The sequence below is a fragment of the Mizuhopecten yessoensis genome, unplaced genomic scaffold (assembly GCF_002113885.1).
Source record: "Mizuhopecten yessoensis strain PY_sf001 unplaced genomic scaffold, ASM211388v2 scaffold57, whole genome shotgun sequence".
Classification (NCBI taxonomy): Eukaryota; Metazoa; Mollusca; class Bivalvia; order Pectinida; family Pectinidae; genus Mizuhopecten; species Mizuhopecten yessoensis.
Genome location: NW_018403356.1, coordinates 127,670 through 142,945, shown reverse-complemented (window position 1 = coordinate 142,945; position 15,276 = coordinate 127,670). Strand labels below are relative to the sequence as shown.

Here is a 15,276-nt window from a genome sequence, read left to right as displayed (position 1 = left end):
CTTCTTTGATAGTAACATAATAAATATATACATCCATAATGTACCCCGTGAATAGCATATGCGTATACATAATGTACCCCGTGAATAGCATGTGCGTATACAATGCACCCCGTGAATAGCATGTGCGTATACATAATGTACCCCGTGAATAGCATGTGCGTATTCATAATGTACCTCGTGAATATCATGTGCGTATACATAATGTCCCTCGTGAAAAGCATGGGCGTATACAGAATGTACCTCGTGAAAAGCATGGGCGTATACAGAATGTACCTCGTGAAAAGCATGTGCGTATACACAATGTACCCCGTGAATAGAATGTGCGTATACATAATGTCCCCCGTGAATAGCACGTGCGTATACATAATGTCCCCCGTGAATAGCATGCGCGTATACGTAATGTATACCGTGAATAGCATGTCCGTATACATCATGTACACCGTGAATAGCATGTCCGTATACATCATGTACACCGTGAATAGCATGTGTGTAAACATAATGTACCCCGTTAATAGCATGTGCGGACACATAATCAAATGTACCCCGTGAATAGCGTGTGCGTATACATAATGCACCTTGTGAATAGCATGTGCGTATCCATAATGTACCCCGTGAACCGCATGTGCGTATACATAATGTACCCCGTGAATAGCATGTGCGTATACGTAATGTATCCCGTGAATAGCATGTGCGGATACATAATGTACCCCGTGAATAGCATGTGCGTATACATAATGAACATTAAAAATTCACATGTTATCGGTTGGCTCAGTGGATAAAGCACTCACTTTTTACTAAAACGTATTTGGTAACCTTTCGGGTTAAGTGAGTTTTCTTTGGGTACTCGGTATTCCTCCCACATTCAGTTCCCCTGTGCGGTTCTATCTCGGCAAACAAGAATGATATGTTGAAAAAAATGGTTTTATAATTGTTAAAAAAAAATCATGTTATATGCATTATCACGACTGTGCTTAATTAAATACGTTCTAGGTAAACAAACACGTCTCGCAGACTTTGGAAAGATGCGTAGTTTTAAGTACTTGACGCGCTAATCATCCAGTCGAGATTGATCAGCTCATGAGGGACGGTGTCCCTGGGTTAGACCGCCTAATTAAAGCTGTTAACACACTAACAAAGTCGATGATGTCTACACAGCAGGGTGTTTCTGGAAGACTTGCACCTCATTATATAGTGGTTATCAAAACATCTTAGGGTAGGTTATTTTGACAGAAGTTATTATTCACTGGATTATATCAAACTCCCGCCTCTCCATATGTAAGACCCACGTTTCCCATGTGAAGCTTTCATTTTAAGATACGTGTGTCTTACAGGACCACACTTAATGAACTCTAGTTTGGGAGTAATAATGTTGCAAATCTTGACCATAAACAAAACGGTTGAGTTAAAAAAAAATCTGAAACGGAACTTCATCTTCATGTGATTGTGACATTATCATATTGTCATTTTAAAACAGCAGGTTCTACCTATGTTCAGCCGGTAACTGACATTTCAGCTTTTGATTTATTTAGCAAGCCAACTTTGGAGACGACTAAGTTGATTAAGTATACCTCTCAGTAGCGTAGCAATCATTTGTATGCTTACCGGAGGTCGAGCGTACGAGGAGCATAGCGCTAGAGGAAGGGGAGTTCCCCCTCCCATAGCTGAAAAAAAATGAATTCTACTAGGCCCTTAAAGCCATTTCTCGTATCCTGGGAATAACTTTTAGTATGATTATTAACAAGTAAAACCCTCTTTTTATATGAATAATATTAAATTTTGTACTTTTGTATTTTTTTTGATGTGTATAGACATGACAACACTATTTTATCAGCCTCACATTTTCAAGAAGATTTTTTTTATTCTTTCCTTTTTTGTGATTGATACGGACGGTCCATATCAATCATAAAAAAAGAAAATGATAAAACTATGATTAAAAACACATCTTGAAAATGTTTATGCTTGAGCATACAAGCAAACATGTATGCTACGCCACTGCCTCTGATTCACATTAACCTTTGTTAGTTGTTTCGCCCTTTACAGTTGTTTAATTTGTTTGTTATCAAAACATTCTGCTAAACGTATTTTTGCATTCGTAATGTCACCATAACTTTTGCCAACAACCCGTGTAAAAGCTTGGGAAAAGAATCAACATTTAGATATAGGGGATATTGGAATCATTCTAACGTTTGTGTGAAACGTGAGGTCGGAGCCTCAGCAGAGCCTTGGTTAGGACCCTCAAATTTTTATGTCTTCAGGTAGATTTTCTATATACTTATACATATGATCATATTTCACCATAGTTTATTGTATAGGATATAACAGTAGCCAATAAGTTCTCTCCTTACCTAACTATAAAATGTTCTATCAACATAACTGTATAACGTGTAGCCCCAAAACATGCTTATGATGTTATATTTCTAAACAAAACATGATTGCCACAAGTGTTAAGTGGTTGTATATATATATATATAAATATTCCTTTTGCTAAAGTATCTACTGATGTCTTTTCCTATCGACCTAACGTTATCGACTATGGTTATAAAAACCCAACCAAGTCCTTTAATTTGAAATTAAGATATATAGAAGATGTGCTGTCTTTGAATAACAAGAAACTCATTGACAACATCGATCGTATATATCCTCTTGAGATTAAAATTAATGACAGGATAAGCGGGACGATTTCGACTTTCAGATCGTGAAGGGTTTTTTTTGTTGACAGTAATACCCCTGTATCCTCTGCCTACATTGTTACATGCGGCAGTTGTTTCGGTACGCAAGAGCTTGCTCGGAATATCATGACTCCCGTGATAAGTATTGACTGCTGACATATAAACTTACAACACAGGGTTTCCAAAGAGGTAGGTTACTGAAGACTAGGGGCAAGTCTTAGGGTCGCCATAAGGATCGCGCAGGGAAATAGGCTTTTCCTTTTGTGATATGGGGATAGATGTTTAGATTATGTTAATTGAGTGTGGCTTGTGGGTTTTATTTTGTGATATGGGGATAGATGTTTAGATTATGTTAATTGAGTTTGGCTTGTGGTTTTTATTTTGAGTTCTCGATGTGAAGACGTGACATTACCTGGATTTATTGGTATACCTCCATTGATGAGACATTATAACTTTGCGTGTCTAGAAAATATTTACAATAATAACTATTTCAACCTTACATATATAGATCGTTTACTATTTAAGGACATAAAATAGTATGTAGTTGTTCAGTATCGCCTACTCAATTTATTTACAGTCAACCTACTAAGCCTTCAGCTTCTGATCACATCCCCAAACCAAGGTTGTTGAACAATTAGTTTACGTGGCGTTATCACGCATTTTAATCTGCGATATCACCATTAGATGATTATTGATACAATAGGGAAACTTGGTCTTTAATTTATTTCTTAAATATTATTGTTATCATAGCCTCAATGACTCAGCATTAATAAACCTTTTGTAGTAACCACTACCAAAACTAGTCAACGTTAATGCATTAAAAGTATTAAAATATAACTATGTCAATAATACAAACCTAACAAACATGAAAGGTCGGACACTATTTTCTAGTTGTTCGGACCAGAGGTAGCAGGCTGAGAGTTGGACTAATACATTGAGGAAGTAGTTTTGACAATTGACATCATCGATTAGTCGTCAAAACTACTTCCTCGATAAAACCATAAAACCACTATTTTATTGACTGCAACTGTTTTGTTAAATGATCTGAGGGAAACAAATATTATGTTATAATACCCAAATCATTTAAAACAATTTAGTGTCAACTAAACCACATTTGATTTTCATGAATTCTTGTGCTGCCGACGACTTGAACATACGTTTTGCCCACTGCCTTTTGTATGTAGGACCTGACCTGTGCAGTGAAATAGTCCGACATGAAAACGGTTATAGGGATATATCCCATGTGTAAATATATTTAAAAACAAATCGACTTTCTTCACCAAGTAATAGGAAGATGCATATCTCGCGAATACAAATGTGATATATAGTATAGAACGTAATGCGTTTGTTTATCATGTTGTTTAGTGAATGGTTTCTACAGAACGCTGGATTTGTTTTAAAATCCGCTGGAAATAAACCAATCCCTTCCTAAAAGATAAAAAAAAACAAACATGAACTGCACAAATATTGCATAAACTGTTAAATTACCAAAACCTACGCATTCTTTCTGACGGGTTGGACAAACAAAACGGAGAATAATGTCCGTTCAAATTCACATCAAATGCACGTGTGATGTTAGGCATAAACTTATGCGCAGTATCAACCGTTCTTCAAAGGAAGGGTAGAGCAAGGGTTTATCATTGGGGGCTTACAGACAATACGTTTATCAGGTAGCGCGCGCTACTAGACTTTACAGGCGGTTTGTGCGTGATTATTTTATGGTACTCCAGGCTAAGATTAAACAAATTGCATTGATATTAAAAGTGTCATGAGATGTTATGCCCTCTCCCAAAAAATAAAAACATGCTTTCCATGCTATGTCATATAGTTTAAATTATCTTTTCGTTTCGTCGTGTTTGTATTTCCCTAGACATGTTTAATGAGGAAACATACGAAGATGCCCCACGATTAAACGTGCAAGTATTCATTTTAATGCTAACATTGCTACAATCAATTCCTTAATCAATTCTATTTACGCATTTATTCGAAAATTGTTTTTTAGTGATACAAAGTCGTGGCATCATTCTATCTATTTTAATCTCGTAAAAACACTAATGGTAATAGTCAAACTAGGCACCAAACAAATTCTAATTGTAACAGGTACCGTTGCGAAACTTCCAAAATTTTCCCAGATAATTAATTGCACAGGATGCATCAGAAACAGCTTGCAAAGCATATACATACCAAATCTGAGCAAAACCGGATATCTATATTTTGACCAATTAGCAGCCAGTTTATGGCGGCTTCATTTTTCAACAGGTCAACGGAATTTGCGGTACAGTTCACCGACATTACACTAAGATAGAAAATTTGAGCAGAATTGAACAAGATCTAAATTTTAAGAAGCGATTCGGCAATGGTAGTCTTGTTCAATGAATAAATCAAAATTTTGTTAGATCAGGATATAAAGGTAGTCTCGTTCAACCAGACTCTTGTTGTCTGCGCAAGCTACGCCGAACAGAGAGTCTGGCCAAACCCTATGCTATCGTTTTGTGAAGTCATAACGAGACTTACCAGAATTCTAGAAAATTATTTCATTGGTCAAAGGTAGACACACCCTTTTCAACTTTTGGGGTCAGAATTTGAGAGGCGCAAAATTGCATTGCATATTTTAATTCATGAAAAGACTTATCTGTACATGCATTCCTGAAGTATCCGTGTTTTCACTTTTATCGAGAAAAATGTAAGAAAATACTTCAAGTCACAAGAATGTTTGCATGTATTTTCTTTGAATATTTTACAATAATTCATGAAGCTTACAAGGCTATTGACACAAGTCAATCCATATAACCCGAATGAGAACCTGAAGTGAATGGTGTACTGGGCCGTTTTCGTTTAAACGGTCAAACCGGTCGGACCACTGTTGTTCGTTTATTAAATAGCAGCGGACCTAGTAATCTGATGCTGCTTTCAGGCGAGCCTTGAGAAAGCCTTGCAAGGCCTGCATGCACATTTGCAGGTCCGCCAGGGTTAATACCCGAAATTGTTACATTTATAAACGGTCAACCCGGTTGTTCCGCATAAACGAACAGGCCCCAGGTAAAATCTCACTTGTTATGCATGCTTTTTTCCAACCCCAATCAGCCTTGTTGGCTTTGTGCTCACTTATGATTTATTCAGTGGAAATATATGGCATTATTATGGAGATTCGACATATCTTTTTCTTTTTTTTTCTCAATGATAGTGAATAAACGGATACTTCAGGAATGCTTGTACAAGTAAGTTTTTCATTAATTTCATTATTCTTTAAAATGTTTAAACGGCGATGACATAACGTCCGGAATTGAAAATAAAAACACTGCCCTGTGGTGATGGTAATTTTTAAATACTCTGTTTGACCAGACTCTTGAATTACCAGTGATCAAGCGTCTAGTTGAACGAGACTAGATATAAAGGTCGCAGATATGTCTGCAGTGCCTTGATACACCTACATATTAAATATGAGAAAAATAAAAAAATAGTTTATTTTCGACCAAGAAGTCACTAGTCAATGGCATCCATCTTATTCAATGGTGAAGTGATCTCGAGTACCTTAGTATCTGAATTTCAATCGAACAGAAGCCAGTTTATGGCTTGCGCTTTCTCGACAAAATAGAGTTTTTAAACGACGTCAGGAAACGTCAATAAAACACCGAGTTACTTTTGGTCTTTTTCAAACTGGTGTATCTATAACATATGGTCTCTCAGGTTTCAACGATTTCGAAAAATGATCAATAGCCAAGAGAAAGCTGCTTTTTTTTATCTGTTTAAAATCAATTTCTTGAGCAAAAAACTTATTCTAAAGTCATGTCAGAGACAAAAAGTACATGCGTTATAAATGTTTCATTTTCTACGAAACCCGCCATGTAAATCAATATCAAATCCATGAAAAGACATATCTTTTAAAGTAAGAATCAGGATAGTGACAAGGAGACCTCTAGGTACGCTAACAGGCAGAAATAGCCCAAGCACTATTTACAAAGTACCAGTTCTAGCAAATACCAGCAACGTCCTCAGAAAATACTTCTGAATACCCTTGAATAACTTGTGCACGTTTGAATATATTGCTGTCCTCCATGTGCAACGAATGTTATTCATACATGACCTCTTGTGCGCGAATTAATCATAACAACTTTCCGATTAAAAACTAGTTGTATGATAATATGATACGATAAAAGTACATGTCTTACTTTAAAAGATCGAGTAAATGACACAGAGACATGGCTAATGGAAAGAACTATTTAATTCATGTCATAACAAGATTTAGTTTGACAGGTTCACGTACGTAAACAAGCAAATTACAATAAGCAAACAAGTAACCGGCAGATTCTGCATCTATGTCAATTATCAATCCATCTGAAACATGGCCCAAGCAACTGTACTGGACACGAACACACCCAACTTAAACATATAACAAGCAACAGTACTGGACACGAACACATCCAACACAAATATAGACCAAGCAACAGTACTGGACACGAACACATCTAACACAAACCTAGCCCAAGCAACTGTACTGTACACGAACACATCTACCACAAACATAGACCAAACAACTGTACTGTACACGAACACATCTAACACAAACATAGACCAAGCAACTGTACTGGACACGAACACATCCGACACAAACCTAGACCAAGCAACTGTACTGTACACGAACACATCTACCACAAACATAGACCAAACAACTGTACCGTACACGAACACATCTAACACAAACATAGACCAAACAACTGTCCTGGACACGAAAACATTCAACACAAACCTAGACCCAGTAACTGTACTGGACACGAACACACCCAACACAAACATAGACCAAGCAACAGTACTGGACACGAACACAACCGACACAACCTAGACCAAACAACCGTACTGTACACGAACACATCCAACACAAACATAGACCAAACAACTGTACTGGACACGAAAACATCCGACACAAACATAGACCAAGCAAGTGTACTGGACACGAACACATCCGACAACAAACATAGACCAAGCAACTGTACTGACACATCTAACACAAACATAGCCCAAGCAACAGTACTGGACACGAACACATCCAACACAAACATAGATCAATCAACTGTACTGGACACGAACACACCCAACACAAACCTAGACCAAGCAACTGTACTGTACACAAACAGATCTAACCCAAACATAGCCCAAGCAACTGTACTGGACACAAACACATCTAACACAAACCTACCAAACAACCGTACTGTACACGAACGCAGCCAACACAAACATAGACCAAACAACTGTACCGTACACGAACACATCTAACACAAACATAGCCCAAGCAACAGTACTGGACACGAACACATCTAACTCAAACAAAGATCAAGCAACTGTACTGGACACGAACACATCTAACACAAACCTAAAACAATTAACTGTACTGGACACGAACACATCTAACACAAACATATACCAAGCAACAGTACTGGACACGAACACATCTAACACAAACATAGATCAAGCAACTGTACTGGACACGAACACATCGAACACAAACCTAGACCAAGCAACTGTACTGGACACGAACACATCTAACACAAACCTAAAACAATTAACTGTACTGGACACGAACACATCTAACACAAACCTAGAACAATTAACTGTACTGGACACGAACACACCCAACACAAACATAGACCAAGCAAGTGTACTGGACACGAACACATCCAACACAAACATAGATCAATCAACTGTACTGGACACGAACACATCCGACACAAACATAGATCAAGCAACTCTACTGGGCACGAACACATCTAACACAAACATATACCAAGCAACTGTACTGTACACGAACACATCTAACACAAACATAGACCAAGCAACTGTACTGGACACGAACACATCGAACACAAACATAGACCAAGCAACTGTACTGGACACGAACACATCCAACAAAAACATAGATCAAGCAACTGTACTAGACACGAACACATCGAACACAAACATAGACCAAGCAACTGTACTGGACGCGAACACATCTAACACACACATAGACTGGACACGAACACATCCACCACAAACATAGAACAAGCACCTGTACTGGACACGACCATACCCAACACAAACATAGAACAAGCAATTGTACTGGACACGAAAACAATCAACACAAACCTAGACCAAGCAACTGTACTAGACACGAACACAACCAACAAAAACATAGACCAAGCAACTGAACTGGACACGAACACAACCAACACAAACATAGACCAAGCAACTGTACTGGACACGAACACATCTAACACAAACATGGACCAAGCAACAGTACTGGACACGAACACATCCAACACAAACATAGAACAAGCAACTGTACTGGACACGAACACATCCGACACAACCATAGACCAAGCAACTGTACTGGACACGAACACATCCGACACACACCTAGACCAAGCAACTGTACTGGACACGAACACATCCAACACAAACATAGACCAAGGAACTGTACTGGACACAAACACATCAAACACAAACATAGACCAATCAACTGTACTGGACACGAACACATCTAACACAAACCTAGAACAAGCAACTGTACTGGACACGAACACATCTAACACAAACATAGATCAATCAACTGTACTGGACACGAACACATCTAAAGCACACATAGGCCAATCAACTGTACTGGACAGGAACACATCTAAAACACAAACATAGACCAAGCAACTGTACTGGACGCGAACACATCCAACACAAACCTAGAACAATCAACTGTACTGGACACGACCACATCTAACACAAACCTAGACCAAGCAACTGTACTGGACCCGAACACATCTAACACAAACCTAGACCAAGCAACTGTACTGGACACGTACATATCTAACACAAACATAGACCAAGCAACTGTACTGGACACGAACACACCCAACACAAACATAGACCAAGCAACTGTACTGGACACGAACACATCTAACACAAACCTAGACCAAACATGTACTGGACACGAACACATCCAATACAAACATAGACCAGGCAACTGTACTATACACATACACATCTGACACAAACATAGATCAATCAACTGTACAGGACACGAACACATCTAACACAAACCTAGACCAAGCAACTGTACTGTACACAAACAGATCTAACACAAACATAGACCAAGCAACTGTACTGGACACGAACACATTCAACACAAACATAGATCAATCAACTGTACTGGACACGAACATATCCAACACAAACATAGACCAAGCAACTGTACTGTACACAAACACATCTAACACAAACATAGACCAGGCAACTGTACTGGACACGAACACATCCGACACAAACATAGACCAAACAACAGTACTGGACACGAACACATCTACCACAAACCTAGACCAAGCAACTGTACTGGACACGAACACATCTAACACAAACCTAGACCAAGCAACTGTACTGGACACGAACACATCGAACACAAACATAGACCAAGCAACTGTACTGGACACGAACACAACCAACACAAACATAGATACATCGAACACAAACCTAGAACAATTAACTGTACTGGACACGAACACATCTAACACAAACCTAGACCAAGCAACTGTACTGGACACGAACACATCTAACACAAACCTAGACCAAGCAACTGTACTGGACACGAACACATCCAACACACACTCTGCCTACCTTGCTGTTGTGCTGTTGTCCGTGATAGTAAAGCAGGCCAATAAAGTCGGATAAATAACGCTGGGAAATTAAACAAATGTCGATCACCTCTCTTAAACAGACACGGGAAAAACATCCGGACGTCAGTTCTAATATACAGTTATATTCGCGTTATTAAGGCGCAAGCTACAGTTGTATACGTCTAGCCACGACAGATTGGTGAAGGTAAGCTAATAAAACGCCAACACTGTGTGAATTGATGTTAGTTCTAGAACGTACAATGTAAACACGGATAACTGTATAAATAAACCGCGCATCAAATCGCGAGTAAAGATTTGTCCTCTACTATAAAGTAGGCGATCTAGCACGAATACACGGCACTGAACATCATTCGGAATTCCGTGCAAACCGTATTAAAAGTAAATATGTGTCCTATGAAGGGAATTAGGCACACACACTTGGCACAAACACTTGGCACTAAAAAACAACAACAGTAAAATCCCATGTAAAGATGTGTCTGATTTAGGGAATAGGACAATTAAGCACAAGTACGAGGAACTGTTGTTATAAGAATCAATTAGAGGAATATGCCATTTATGTCACTTATTCGTTAACGTATAGAGCCCCTGCTGTAGTTCTGAACGATACCTATATCTGTAGCGCGGACCACATTGTGAAGTGATATGTTTCTGTGAAACAAGAATTTGCACTTTCAATCAACGTAACTCAAACTTGAGAATTTGACATATGAACACCAAGTAATGCACACATGGTGAGAAACCAATCAATATCCAATAGCTCCTTTAATAGTTAGGGGAAGCGTACGTAGGCGCTGCAGTACATATATCTACCTGTTACATAATATTATGAACTCATTCCGCTATGAGTTTTGTCGAGAATTATACATGTAATTTCTAAACGGTCTCTGTTTTGACCGATATGGAAAACATAATTAAATATACATAAAACATTATATTCTTTACATGTTATACACGTTTAAAAGTTATAAATTGCTTTTTTATTGATAGATTTCGTTTGTATGCCCCATATCAGTCATGACACATTAATGAGCTAGTCAGTCAATTTCTTTCGTCGTAAGTGTTTGGCTGTTTTAAACTCCTGAAGTGATGTACAAAATTGTATTAATTTGATTAAAATGATATATTTCACTCAGCGAAGGCTATCGATTTCATTTTGACCACATACATTGGTATTTCCTATCACTGAATTCAATAAAGCGTTTTGCAGTTCAGAAACACCTTCTCATAGTCCTCATCTACCTGCATCTACCGAAATCCTTTTTTGTGTAAGCTATTGGGTCAAAAATCGGCATCTGTCACGGAAATTTTGACATTTTGAGCAAACATTAAAATATCGAATCAACTGTAATATATAAACAGTATGTGAGAGGAGCAGGAATGTCACCTGCAAGAAAGGAAATGTTCGGTAAACTCGGAACTTTCGTCCCCGTTTGTTATAAAGCTTATTGGTATAACATAGCACATACCTTCAAAGCACATACTTACAAAGTATAGATCTAATAAAAACAAACAAAACGACGGAATGTCATTGAGTAACCCATGGCAACAACCAAAATAGCTCGCAGCCTTGTTGAAATCATTTTCGAAATCCGAAGTTTCACAATCAATACCTCAAATTTACTTTGCTGCCTTGAATTTTGCAATGACAGAAGCGGGGTCCGATTACCTGAATGCTGCGAGATTATTAGGCCTGCATTATTATGATCTTGGAGAAATGTTTTGGTTTAACGTAGGAGTTGAGTCAGTATTAGTTTTGTAATTGTGCTTTTAAATGTAATACAATGGAAAATTAAATGTTTTTTGTCAGTCGTAACGTAGAATATACCGATATCTCTCACTCGTTAAAAAGGTATCGGTTATCTGCCATACACGTGAAATATACACGATATTTAAAGGGAAACCAAATTTAATATCCTCTCACCATATTTTGATAGTTATATATCCCAAAGCATCAGTTCAGTAATTAAAAATAGACCTCACTGAGGAGCTCAAGTCACATTACTAACGACGAAGGTTGTGTCTGAACAATATTTGAGTTCATTTGTAAAACTTCAATTTGAAAAAACAATGTTTTGAATTTCTCAGCAATGAAGCAACATTATATATGTATCATGCTATGTATTTGCTGTTTTACCATCCTCACTCTGTTCCGTACAGTACCTACCTTGACAGATAGCGGTAAGTTCCGGAAACTAATAAACATTAACCCGAACGGTTGTGATGTCGGTGTAACACGTGTCTAGAGACGACCATCAAACACGATATTTCGATGAGTGGCGCGAGACCTTTGAGCTCTGTTTTCAGATATGAAGGGTTATGTGTCCGTAAATCACATTATTTCTGATGCCCTGTGTGTATAGGTAACCATCGGTACTAACAGCACTCACGTCAGAGGACATAATACCACGGCATACAGCAGTTGTAACATCTTAATAGACAGAACACATGCTCACCAGTTCAATCAGAAACACAGCACTAAAGCAAACTTCCTGTTCTCGAAATCCCCAACACAACACAGGCAAGTAACCTATCCTCTCATTAATACACATCCCCGCATCATTTATTTGTCCTGATTTAAACTGAGATAATGTATCGACATTGTGTTTAGCCACCTGTTACTTACTCTGCGGCTTGGTTACAATTTCGATATCGACTCAGGAAAGGCCTAGAGGGACATGTATTGCAGGGGTATCTCTCTCCACATAGGCGATAATATATCTCTTTACAGTAGCACGTTACTTGGATTGACGTAAGCGATCTTCAAACAGACATTTTAAACATATACATTCGAAAAAGAACGCGTTCATCGTCTAAACATACAGATGTTCTAACATGAAACCATTCTTTAGGTGTTTATTGTTTAAGTTATTCTACCGATGAAATATAATTCAACAGTATTATGTATTGCGAAACCGGTCTAAGGGTTGTCACTTCCAGATCCTGGTACACTGAAGAGGGAACACTTCTTTAGTCATTCATAAATTACATCACAAGTGTAACAAATGCTCGTTTACACAGAACATTTCGTATGTGAATGTGCGTGTTAAAAGCTGTTCATTCATTTGAGCGTATGCATACTTACAACTTCCTTTTATGGCGCCCCTGGTTTCAATCCAGTACTCCCAGGTATCACGAGTGTACACTGGGCCATATTTTTCGACAACACCGGGAGAGTGCTAGTGGATGTGTAATTATCGGGAAGAAGTGCGTTGTTAACAGGAAAAGATAACTCTCTTAAAGTGTGAAGGGGCATGTAGTTCAACAGCTGTATAGTTTTGCAATAGCTCAAGGTACCTGGCTTTGGCTAATGGAAGTAGCCCACTACATGTGGTTTATAATAAAATGTCAATGTACCTTTTTACTTTTCTTCTTCTTCTGTTTATTGTGTTAATCTAAATCCAGATAAAAAATTGACCTGAAGTTTCTTCGGAACAATTCAAGTCAGGATATTTTCAGGTCCATAAAGGCTCACAGAAATAGTTTGGAGATGAATTGATCACTTGATGTAAATCAGGAATTAGGCAAATACATCACACGTCTAGCTGTTTCCAGATATCGGTAACAACGATTGGGGTTATCTCGTCACCGTTGTAAAATCAATTACAGGTCAAGCATGACGTTCTGTAATTTGTAAGTAAAGACAGAAATTAATTTTCACGTTCAAATATGTAACTCTGGGTTTTTTCGGACCACGAGTGTGCTTACTGGTTTTATACGGCTGTTGTTCTAAGAACACTACAGCAGTTTGAAAGTACAGTGTCATGAACGCATTTTCAATTAAATAAGTTCATAAAGTGAACACAAGACACATGTCAGTATATGACGATACCATCAATGATCAACCCAAAATGTGTTCATCAAACAAGGTTTTTCACTACAACAATACAACTTAAACGTGGTATTGTACAGCTAAATCAAGTCTAGCCCGACAAGTGATCTACACAGGAAACCTAATCACTCTACTACTAATTTAGCAGATAAACATACGCAATTATGTAAATAATGATACGTCAATACATCAGTAATTCATTTTATATCGATAACTGTTATATCAATACCGCGATTACAGTGTAATGGTTGTTGCAACAGTCCCAGAACGGGACAGAGTATTGACCGACCACTAACTAAAGGATGATGTGTGTTTTGATACATATTCCTACACTCTGTGGCATCTCTAAAGTCAATACAGTCATTGCAGGACTAATAGATGTAACTAACAATTAACCGTCATCAGTAAGCTGCTTTGGTTTCTGTGTACGCACTGGCCTCGTCCCATGGTACTCGTAGAGTACACAGATGAATCAATTATTGAAACTCTCACCATATATCTGTATTGTCTCTCCAATGTTATTTGTGTAATAATACACTAGTATTGTTAATCTGAACAATTTATACTGAAACCCAATCACGGCCAGCAAGCCGCTCAATTTACATAACACAAATAATGTCAAATATTATTTCTATGTATCGTAGGTGCTCTAAGCTAATGACTAATGCACAATAGTCTACATTCAATGTCGCCATTTCAGCTCCAATCATACCGTGGTTATTATGCTAAGTAACCCCGAGAACATCATTAGATCCCGTCAGTACCAGTAGGTGACAGTTTTTGTTAAGCAAGGATAATGAGAGTCATTAGACCCTGTCAGTCACCAATGAAAAACAATTACGGTTAAGTAAGAGAGCTGAGAGTCATTAGAATCTCCAATACAAGATGGATACTAGTTATGTTAGTAAGGGTAATGAGAGTCACAAGAATCCCCAATACCATATGGATACTAGTTATGTTAGTTAGGGTAGTGAGAGTCATTATAATCCCCAGTACCATATGGATACTACTTATGTTAGTTAGGGTGGTGAGAGTCATTACAATCCCCAGTACCATATGGATACTAGTTATGTTAGTTAGGGTAGTGAGAGTCATTAGAATCCCCAGTACCATATGGATACTA

General features: G+C 38.0%; 1 protein-coding gene across 6 annotated transcripts in view; it reads right to left on the bottom strand.

Annotated features, from left to right (window-relative positions):
* The window catches only part of LOC110449022 (tachykinin-like peptides receptor 99D), a 41,324-nt gene that overhangs the window by 6,350 nt on the left and 19,698 nt on the right, over positions 1-15,276 (bottom strand). The window contains exon 1 of one of the 6 annotated variants that reach the window (XM_021495960.1): positions 13,407-13,500. The exons of 3 other annotated variants lie outside the window; for them this stretch is intronic. The gene's annotated coding sequence lies outside the window, so the exon portion shown is untranslated. Of the gene's footprint in view, positions 1-10,304; positions 10,516-12,488; positions 12,747-13,406; positions 13,501-15,276 lie in introns of those variants that run through there. 2 more of the 6 variants (XM_021496044.1, XM_021496121.1) reach the window with 2 other exon arrangements.